The sequence below is a fragment of the Vombatus ursinus genome, unplaced genomic scaffold (genome assembly GCF_900497805.2).
Source record: "Vombatus ursinus unplaced genomic scaffold, bare-nosed wombat genome assembly UNPS02014802.1, whole genome shotgun sequence".
In the NCBI taxonomy this organism is placed as follows: domain Eukaryota; kingdom Metazoa; phylum Chordata; class Mammalia; order Diprotodontia; family Vombatidae; genus Vombatus; species Vombatus ursinus.
The window spans coordinates 23,472,806-23,484,714 of NW_020954580.1; the positions used below are offsets into that span (position 1 = coordinate 23,472,806).

Here is an 11,909-nt window from a genome sequence, read left to right on the forward strand (position 1 = left end):
AGCATAGATCCTAATTGGGTGAGATAACACACGTAGGGGAGTGGTGGCCACAGAAGGGTCTTCTGGTCTGGGAAGTCACTGGGATGGCAAATAGAACCAGAGGGGAGTTGATTAACATATCCTTTCTTTTTTTTTCCTTTTTTTGCCCTGATTTCCAAGGCTTTATTGAATGAGGTTCAGGGTTGTTTTAGCAAATGACAGTTCCAATTCCTTTCAAGTTGCTGGCATGAAAAGCTATATTCAGGGATGGACACACACACACACACACACCACCACCACTACCACCACCACCACTAAAAGACGTAGAATTTCAACTTCTAAAATCCTTCTTCATAGACCCAGTCATGAGCAGAAGACTTATAGTCAACCAGCTCTCTGGGCTTACACCACAGGCTTTATTTGCTTATCAGCACTTTTTACAGAATCTTTGTGGTGAAGGATGTTCCTGCTGATTTGAATGAGGAAGTCCCTACACATGGTGCTTAGCTTGGAATCAGCTGGGTTGGTCTCCCCCACCATTACTCTGCCTGTTTTCACCACATTCAAGCCCTCCCACACCATGGCCACGACAGGTCCTGAGTTAATGTATTTCATAAGCTCAGGGAAAAATGGTCAACATAACGTCATTTCAGATGTTCCTCTAGGGCCTTGAGGAACATCATGCCCATGAATTGGAATCCCTTCTGCTCAAAATATTGCATATTGTCCCTGACCAGCCCTCAATCCCTGCTAGGCACTGTCAGGTTTGATGGCAATGAAAGTGCACTCACTACTGGCTATGGCCCTGTGTGGATTGGAGAGATGATTGAGTTGAGAAGCCAGTGATATGGTCTTTCTAGTAGCAATGGTAATATTGATTTGATTGTAGTTCCCAGGGGAAGAGGTAGAAAGGGGAAGATGATGGTACACATGCAGCAGTAGAGCAAAGGGCAGAATGATGGTTGGGGCAGAATGTGAAGCACAAAAGATAAAGGCTAGACATATATTGTGGGTCATCCAGTCATGAGCTGAGGAGGTTAGGTCCCCAAGGTGTGATCTATGGAGGTACTGGGCCAGGAATTGACAGGCAGTCAACACGGAGGAATGTGAAGCATGGTTGTGACTGGCAAGATAGAAAACTTCTCTGGGCCTCAGTTTCCTCCTTTGTAAATTAAGGACATCAAACTAACTCTCTAAGGTCCCTCCCACTCTCAGCCTGTGATCCTATGATTTTATTTATCTGGTGGGCTTTGTAGTAAATCAGTGTTCATTGACGCAACATAGGAATTTGAGCTTTTGTTCTCCCAAAGATGGCATTGGATACCAACCATGCTTTCAGGAGGCTACCCCTCCACTTTCAGATTTTCAGCATCATTAGGTGTATGCATCTACTTTGCATATGTGGCCTTGTAAGAGTGGGTAGGTATGAAGAAGTTTCAATCCATGGGACACAAACTCCTGGATTATCCCACCAAGGCTGCTAAAGAGAGAGAAAAATCATGGCTTCTGCAAAGCAGGTCAACATTTCCCCAATTTTACTTTCCTTAGCACACCTTATCCCTTTGATATCCCTTCAGTTTGCTCCACATGGAGCACACCTTGGTTATAACCCCCAAAGCTTTTTTGGTTCAGGGCATGGCTGCTATTCATAGATGAGGAAATGGAAGCCCAGAGAAGTTAGATGATTTCCCCAATCTACTACACAGGTAGCAAATAGCAGACTTGGAAACTGAACTCATGTCTTCTGCCTCCAAATCCTGAGCTCCCCGAGCTGCCTTGATCCCTTGGCATTTACGTATATAATGTGAATTCCATTAACCTGCATCTCCATGTTTCTTTTTAGGCTTTCTTAATTTCCCCTCTGTGTGTTTTCCTATTTGGATTTTAAATTCCTGAAGGGCACCGTCCATACTTTTGTATATCTGCTTATTAAATACTGTGGCCTGACTTGACTGGTATGAGAAAAAAGGAAGAGAAAATCAGGACAAATGAAAGGCAGTGAAAGTCCAGCCAGGCCCCCCCCACGCCTCTTCAACTTGTTAACTAACAACTAGGCTTTCTGCAGCTTTGCACATCCAGGGCCTTTTTCAGAGCAAGGCAAGCCTTCTCCACCTCAGCCAAACAGGGCATCCTTTTAACCTTAGCCAAAGAAGCTCAGCTCTTGATTCTCTGGTACCCGGTGTGTGGGCACAAGGCAAGAGATACGCTGCCATGACATGTCTAGAGGACTGTGCAAAGGCAGCAGGAAACCAGAATTCCCCACAATTGGGAAAGGAGTCAGATTGCAGTGACTTGTCATCTGCTGTAGCAGAGTCAGCAGTCTGGAAGCTTTTCCTCTCCCTACTTAGAGAAAATACACTTTCTCTCCCTCCACACCCCAATCTGCTCCCCCAAGGCTTCTAATGGGTTACTTGATCGCCAGGCACCAGGAACAGGAGCCTTTGTGCCTTGCATCCCTATCTCCCTCCCAGTTTTTTTCAAGAATTGGCCAACTGGCACCATCTGGCTCCTCCTGGGTGACTGCGGGGAGGCCAGGGAGCCCAGGCTTTAAGGGATGAAAGGAGAATTTCAGAGTGGTGCTCTAAAAAGAGACCAGGAGGGAAAAAATGATTGAAGTCATCATCCTGAGTTAGTGATCCCATTCAAAGATTCTGCTCGTCCATTTCTTAAGGCAGGATGGAAAAAAAAGAAATGGAAGTCATTGAATTAAAAAGGCAGATGCTTTTAGAGATCCAAAGCAGAGCAGACTTTTGAACACAAAAAGGAAAAACTTATTGCATTTCATGAGGTTTAGGTGTGGCTTTTCTTTTCCGTCCAAGGTGAAAAATGTCCCCCACTCTTTCAAACTGAGTTTTGATAGCATGAGAACCTTAGCACTGGAAGGCATTTTAAAGATTAGGCAGTCCAACACTCTTACTGTATAGTTGAGGAATTGAAAGCCCAGAAAGTCCCAGATTTAGAGCTGCAAGGGATCTTAAAGGTCATCTAATCCAATTCCCTTCTTTCAGAGATAAAAAGCTAATGTCTAGAGAGGTACTTGTCCAAGGTCACACAGCTAGAATATAATAGATTGAAATTTGAACTCAGATTCTCTGATTCCAAATTCAGTGGACTTTCCAATATACCATGCTGTTTTCCAGTCACTGGGCAGAGGTTAAGAGAAAGAGACAGAACTTGCCTCTTCATTCCTCAGAGCTCTTTGCAATATTTTGCTACCAGGGATCCCTTAAAAGCAACCAAAGGATCGTCCCCCCAGGGTTGTGGTTATCAGATCCAATTGAATGCCAGGAAGAAGAAAGCAACAACTGTTGCTTTGCTTCAAAGAGACTGCTTTTACCTCCAAAATGAGGTTGTGAGGTGCCCTTTATGTCCACACTGAGGTGGAATCCACTCTAATGCTCTGTGGAAATAGCTCAGCAGGGCTACCCATCCACCCTGATCTGGTTCAAAAATGTTCTGTGTTCCCTAGCTTGCTTGTTGATTTCACAAGTCACTGACTCCCAAGTATGCACATGTGCCGGCGCCCACATCTCAGTGTAACCTGGGGCAGATTGGGAGCGATGGGTGGAGAGTAGAAAGAGCCAGACTTGGGCTTGGAGTAAGGAAAGACCTCCTGATGATGAGAGCAAATATTCAAAAGATTAGCTACCCCTGGAGGCTGTGGTGGGCAGAGACATTCACCGCAGGCTTCAAGTCCAGTGTAGATGTGGTAGTGGTAATTCTTTTGAAGGTATGGGGTGGATTCCTTTTTGCTGTATGTCCTTTGTGTGTGTGGTTGGGAAGAGAAGAGAGAGAGAAAAACAGAGAGAGAAAGAGAGAGTACATCAAAAGTACTGACAGCATATGTATGTGTATATGTATGCATATACATATATGTATATGTGTATGTGTATGTGTATGTATATGTATATGTATATATATATATATATATATGTGTGTGTATGGGTAGGTAGGTGATACAGTGAACTAAAGTCAGGAAGATGAGTCTTCCTGAGTTCAAATCTGGCCTCAGACATTTCCTAGCTGTGTGATCCTGGGCAAGCCATTTAAGTCTGTTTGCCTCAGTTTCCTTAGCTGTAAAATGAGCTGGAGGAGGAAATGACAAACCATTCCAGTATCTCTGCCAAGAAAACCCCAAATGGGGTCACAAAGAGTTGGACACGATTGAAATGACTGAATAACAACAACAATATATATATATGCACACATATAGGATACATATATGCTTGGCCCAAGGGGCTAGGACACTTCTCCCTCTCCTTCTTTACTAAGGGATATCTCACTCACTCACAGGGTCCTAATGGGTTCAGTCCTAGGGAAACCTGGCTTCTAATGTGAGGGGTTAGGCACCCTTTTCACATGCTCTTTTTTTTTTTTTTTTGGATTGCTACACCCTAACTCTGTTGCCCCAGGATGATTCACTTAAAGCTTATGTTTTGGTTCATATCTCAGGTCTCCCCAAAGGGGGAAGGCCACTCTCCTCCTTTTACAGATAAGGAAATTGAAAACCAGGAAGGGAAATGATTTGTCTAAGGACACACAGGTAATTAATGCCAGAGGTAGGATTAGAACACAGATCTCTTGATTCTTATGAATTTCAAGTCCATAGTCCATAGGAAAGACTACTGGATTTGGAGTCACAAGATCTGGAACCTTCTAGTTCTAAGTCCAAAGAAACCAGTCGAAAATTGTTACTGTAAATCTAACTGCAGAGAGGCAGAGAATACATGGACTGGAGGGATGATGGTACTACACTACTGTCCCTTTATGCCTAGAAACTCAGTCTTATCACTGACATCTGTAAAGGACATCTGGTACTAAATCTTAGCATTATCCTTCATCCTAATTTAATCCTAAATAGATTCAATTCAGTTCAGCAAGCATTCATTAAGTGCGGACTATGTGTCAGGTCCAGTGGTGGGTGCTGGGTATACAAAGACTAAAATGAAAAGTCTCTGCCCCCAAGCTGCTTCCAATGCACTGGATCAAGTCTTTTACAAGGGTTTATCTTGAAGTCCAGAGCATTAGCACCTTTGATGCACTGTGTAAATAAGCAAAGCAGTGTCAGCATCTTCGTGTAAAACAGATCAGGAAATTGAGGTAGACAAGTGATCTCTAAAGAGTATAAGACTTAAAACCAAAATGGCTACGAAATGGCAAAACCCTGCATTGTCAAGTCCAATAACCAGCAAAATTTTCTGTTAAACTCAACCATGATAAGGGATTTCTGCTCTTGTTGGGTGGGCTTTTTATTTGTTTTCCATCTAAAACATGCTTTCGACCCTCATTTTTAACTTACGTGAATACCAAAGTAATAAAGTTAACCTAATACAGTATTAAGCTGGCAAGACAATTTCTTTTCTAGGAGACATAATTAAGGTGCCTAATTCATGGCATGGCATGGCAAAGGACAAATATGATATGTAATATCTATGCTGAATGTTTAAGATTTTAGTTCATATCATGGTATAATAAACAAAGCACTAGAGTTGTAGGCAGGAAAATCAGAGTTCAAACCCCGCATTAGAAGCTTACTAATCATGTGACTGAGTGAATGGTTTAATTTTTTGGGAGCCTCAATTTCTTCATCTGTAAAATAGGGATAATAATAGCAACTACCTTCACAAAGTTGTGAAGATCAGATCAGATAATGTATGTAAAGTGTGATATAAGCATGAGTTATTATTATTATTATTATTATTATTATTTTAAGAATGAGAATAGTCCACCTTCCCAAGTGGCAGCTTAGGAAGTAACTCTATGCAACTCAAATAATTAACCACTTTAATGACTGTGTGGGTATATTATGCAAAGCAAAAGCCTAGCAAGTAGCATCATGTACATAAGCTAACCTCGGGGTATTTTAAAATGTCTTAACCTAGGTGTTGCCCCTTTACACAAATAATGCCTATTCTGTGCCCACATTACATGAGCCACAGGGCATTAAAACAATATTTATACCTCCATACTTCAAGGATACATAATTTAATCATTCTTCCACTGATTCAGGCCCTCCACGCCTTCGAAGACACTCCCTGTCAATTGCTTTGGCTGAAAACAATCGTGCTTTGGTGGCCAAGCTCTTGGTGGTGAGCTCCTCCATTTATTTAGATGGGCCTTTTGGATTACTGGGCTCACACTTGGAGCCTGTCCATCTTGGCAGCATCTTGCTAAAGCCTGAGTTCTGCAGGCATAGATTTCCAAGAACTGGGTGATTCATGAAGACTTCCTTCTCAGAGTCTTGGGGGCACAAGGGGAGATAGAGGTGATCTGTAGGAACCCACATTGATGAAATCATGGCACCTAGGAAATTCTGAAGTACATGTTACATAGGATGGTTAAGCCTTCTACATTCTGGCTCCCATCTGCCTTTCCAGGCTTACTTCATGGTATTGCCTTTCACCTACTCTGTTCCAGCCAAATCAACTTTCTACCTCTTCCCTACATATAATATTCCATTTCTTACCAATGTCTTTGTATAGGTAGTTGCTCAAATCCCAAATGCACTTCTTGCTGCTGCCTTAAAGAATCAACATTTATGGGGCAGCTAGGTGGCACAATGGATAGAGCACTGGCCCTGAAGTCAGGAGGACCTGAGTTCAAATCCGCCTCAGACCAAACACTTGATACTTACTAGCTGTGTGACCCTGGACAAGTCACTTAACCCCAATTGCCTAAAAAACAAAAACAAAAAAAAAAGAGTCAATATTTATAGCTTTCTTCAAAGCATATCACAAATGCAGCCTCTTACATGAAGCCTATTCTGATTCTCTCCAGTTATTAGCAATGGAGCAGCTAATCTCAAAGCTGGGAAGAGCAGTTTTGCCAGTGTGACCCTGGGCAAGTTTCTAAGATTATAAGTAAACTGCAGAAAAGGTGTTACTGCGCATGAGTGGAGAGAATTTCCACACCAAGGAAACCATGGGGCCAGATCCTATTCATACTTCTTGAAACTATTCTAAATTGGCTTTATACATGTTATATCGCGTCTGGGATACTCCTGCCAATGTGTGCTTAAACTAGTGGGTTGGGTCCCTAGAAGGTAGCTGTTACTTGGGTTCTAGGGTGACACTGCTTGTCTTAAAACTCTACCTGTTATTTGAAGACATACTGTAGTAAATACTTGTGAAAGGCAACCTCATAAATTGCAACTTTTTGTGAATTGCAACACTCACATAATGCAACATATTTAAAATTAACTACAGTACTTGCAAAATTCAACTGCTTTTATTTTTTACTAGAAGTGACAAATGTATATAATTTTGAGATTTTGCTTGTTTGAAAACTAAAAGAAAATGCAGCTAGAAATATTTTAAAATAAATTCTTTTTTTTTGCAAAATACGTAAGTCATTTGACTTTTTGTAATGAAAGAATTACTAAAAATTTTAAAATATATGCTTTATCATCATAAAATAAAATTGTACTCCAAATGGCCAAATTACAACTTTATTCCTAAAAAGCTATTAAAAACAACTGATTAAATAAAATTGAGGCTATGCATAAGAAGATGAGACTGCAGTGTTATATTGTCTGAACTCTTTTTTTTTTTTTTTGAGGCAATTGGAATTAAGTGACTCACTCAAAGTCACATGGCTAGTACGTACCTTCGGCCAGATTTGAACTTAGATCCTCCTGACTCCTGTGCCAGAACTCTATCCAGTAAACCACCTAGCTGACCCTGTAGTGTTATATCATCAAAAGCATCAAATCAAATGAATGTATGGTGTTGAGTGTTGGAAACGCTCTGTTCGTGGCAAGTCTACAAGCCAATACTCAGAATCAGGCATGAAATACACACATATATGTATATGCACATGTATTTATAATTAATGATTACATTTAAATATTATGTCCTTTTCTTGATATATAACTAGTAGTTCTTTGATTTAGTAGAGACTATTTTGGTTGACAATTGGCAGGATTTCATTTGTCATTATTTTCTTGGAAATTCACTGATTTAACGATGTAGGTCAAAAACATCCATTAAATTATTATACCACTGAGAAAGACAAAAACACACGCAACATGGTTAGTGCCAGGTCCCCATCCAGACACTGGGCCCTGGTACTTTGTACTGGCTTCCTCCTCCCCATCTTCCCCTCCACACATACACACACTCCTTGTGGGCCTGGTGCCTAGCCCAATGCCTGGCACACACGGTGGGTTTTAAACAATGTTTTTTGAAGATACACAAAGAAGTAGCACAAAGCAACAAGTTAAGTTCAAAATCTGTTGAAATTTCCTCTGGGCTCTAACAAAATAGGAATGAGAAAATGAAAGAAAGTGACTGTTCTGAAATAATGAGACGACAGAGTTGTTATATGAATAATGATAACAACACATATAGTGCTTTAAGATTTATAAAGTATTTTTTAAAAAACAACAACAACGATTCTGTTAGGTAGGTCGTACAACAATTATTAGGCTCAGTTTTCTAATCTGTAAAATGGGGGGTGGACTAGGCCTTTGAAATCCATTACAGGTCTAGATTGTGCTTTATCATCCTATCCCCATTATACAGATGAGGGATCTTCAGTTCCAGAAATGTGAAACGATTTGCTCATGTTCCTACAGTGAGGTAGCAACAGTTTAGACAATAGAATAAATTAAATTGAAGGGATTGCAACAATTTTAAATCGGAGGATGTTAGAGTTGGAAGACACCTTAAAGACCAGGGATTCTAAACCTAACCTTTTTTGTAATGTGTCTCATACATCTCTTTGTAAACCCCTTCTCAGAATAATGTTTTTAAGTGCATAAAATAAAACAAAATATAACAAAGGAAATCAATTCTACTGAAATAAAGATGTAATTCTTTTCTCATCCAAGTCTTTGAACCCCTGAAATCAAGAGGTCCATGGATCCGCAATTAAGAATTCCTCATCTAGTCTAATCCCCTCATTTTTACAAAGTTGAGGTCCTCAGAGGTGAGCAAACATACCAAATGTGACAAGTTAGGGGTCCAACTAGGACGGCTAAAAAGAAGAAAACACTGGTCTTCTGACTCATAATCCAATGCTCTTCCTACCACACTATTACAAGGAAATACAGTGTAAGAAAAAAAAAACCCACCAGAAATTAAAAGAGATAATGTTCAAGGCAGCAACAACAGCGGAAGGAAATCACACCCTTTTACCTAGCTCTTGGGATCATAGGATTTAGAGCTGAAAAGAAATCTTTTATTTAGAGCCATGGGTGATCTCATTTTTGTGGGCACTCCCTCAGCTACAGCAGAGCCAGTTTGCTTTCTCATGCAGTGCACATTCTTGTCCATTATCTTTTCCACACCCCATCCATCCGGGACATTTTGCCATTTGCCCTGCTATAGTCTCACCAGACCCGGAACAGGACCCTGCAGATCTGACTTCCAAAGGTCATGCCTCCTGTCTCCTCCCTGTTGAGGTTAATTCATTCAGGGTGTAAGTCTAGGCCTGGGGCCGAGTGGTCCTGATTGATGAGTGAGGGAGTACAAACTTGCCTACCCAGACACATACTTAACATCCATCTACCCACCCGGGGGTATCTTGCCCACTGCCTCTCTCTCTCTCTCTCTGTCTCTCTCTCTCTGTCTCTCTCTCTGTCTCTCTCTCTCTCTGTCTCTCTCTCTCTCCTTATCTCTCTGTCTCTCTCTGCCCCTTTCCATTTTGACTGAGGAACAGTCACCAAATCATTATTTGATGGAAATCATCCCTTCTGAAAAGAGCATGACAATTGCCACTTAATGGTGAGCTCCACTCAATGTTCCTGGGACTTCCCAAACCCAAACTTCCTTCCCTGACAAATATTCCCCTATATTTGTTGTCTCCCCAATATTAGATTGTAATTTCCTCGAGGGCAGGGCAGTCTTACTTTTGTATTTGTATCCCTATTATTTTTTAATTAGTTTATTTTAAACTTAAATACAAAAGAAAAAAAGAAAAAAGTTGCTGTGTGCACAGCGCAACTTAAGAAAGGATTCAAAATATACAGCAATAAATTTCCATTTCAAGAAAGCCTATATAATAAATACCACACATTGTGTTCCAAGCTGTCCATCTTTTCTTTGCTTCCTTGTCAATTTTCTTTTGTTCTCTGCTATGTAATTCCCTACTGTTTAGCACAATGCCTGGCATAAAGTAGGCACTTAAAGACTTCTTCATTCATTGATTCATTCATTCCATAAATCTTCGGTCTTCAGTTTATTTGTTATCTTGGGGATCTCAGTGTTGTACTCTGACCACTTATCATCTCTTATTTTAGCCATATGACTGACCCTCTTCCTTTTCCAATTATACATGTCTCTGATGATGTTAACTTCTTACAGGCAAGTCATCAATGATAGTGTGATGGAGCCTACATACACCCATCATGCATCTTTCCATTTTAATACCATGTCAAAATAACTGTCATACATCAACAGCGTAGGACCCTAGGATTTTAGAGTTTGAAGGGACTTTAGAAATCATCTGGTCCAACTGCTTTGCCTTACAGGTGAGGAAACTGAGCCCTCAAGAAGTACTCAAGGGCACACAGACATAAAGTGGATGTAAACCCAGAGAACATAAGATCCCGCTGTGCTTATTATTTGTTGACTACAAAAAAAAAAAAGCATTTGATTTAGTGGAGCAAAGAGTTCTTCTTCCACAAGTCACTTCCTAGTTATATATTATAATTACATATTGGGGTACAATGGACAAAATCCTGGTTTGGAGTAGGAGGGCTTGGTTGGGGCCACATTCTGGCTCAGCCACTTGCTGTTTGGGTGACCATGGACAACTCACTTTACCTCTCTAGGGCTCAGTTTCTTCATCTGCAAAATGGCGGAATTGGATTAGACAATCTCGGAGATTCCCTCCAACTCTAGGCCTATGAACCTGTAAGACCTAATCCAATATTCCTTTCAGCCCACCATGGTGATTCCCCCTTTTCTGAAGGGAGAGAATAGACACCTCTACTTTTGCTCCCCACCTCCTACCCCAGCAACTTTTCTAGACAGAGGTTAGCAGTGCCAAATAAACTTAATTCTTTAATTCTTCCCAGAAGCGTTTAAACACACCCCCATTTTAAACAAACAGGAGTTACAGAGTGTTTTATTGACATCAAGGATCTGCAGAGTCTCCATAACCACTCAAAACAGTTGAATTTAACCATCCAGGCAGGAAAAACCAATCAATAGATGAAAATATCTCTTGAGGAGAAGCAGCGTGGCAAAGCAGACGGAACTTTCTAAGGTAAGAAAGACCTGGGTTCAGGACCCCCTTCTGTCACATGCTGGCCCCAGGGAAATTACTGAACATCTCAGTGGCCCAGACAACTTTAAGACTTTAAGTTTCAGAGGTGATGATTTGCATTAAAAGAGGAAGTTCCTTATCTGGAGCTCCCTACACTGATAAAAATCACCCTTCTACCTTCCCAACTCAAATAAAAGGAATGTCTATTAACTAGATTATGACTTGCAGCTAGACCTCAATCTATATATCCGAGACAGACAGGATAAGTGCATTTACTAGTTACAGGACCTCAAACAATTCATTTCACTTCTCTGAGGTTTAGTTTCCTCATACACAAATTAAGGCTAATAGAGGAAAGAGCATTGGATTTGAAGTCAAAGGACTATCCACCACATTATAAATTTAGTTACTCAAAGTGATGAGATATTTCCACATAGGAATGAAGTTGAGGTTTGGCCTAAACTAACCTAACAATTCAATTCAATTAAAAAAGGATTTATTGAAAATATATTTAGGAAGCACTTACTCAGGCTCTGTCCTGGAGCTGGGGACAGAGCCAAAAAAAAAAGGAGGGGGGAAGTAGTCCCTGACCTCAGGGAGCTTACATTCTACTAGACACAGGGAAACTACACATACACACACACACACACACATACATATATATGTATATACATACACACACATACATATATATGTATATACATACACACACATACATA

General features: G+C 40.7%; 1 pseudogene; it reads right to left on the reverse strand.

Annotated features, from left to right (window-relative positions):
- Positions 1-317: 317 nt before the first annotated feature.
- The window catches only part of LOC114051239, a 25,632-nt pseudogene continuing 14,040 nt past the window's right edge, over positions 318-11,909 (reverse strand).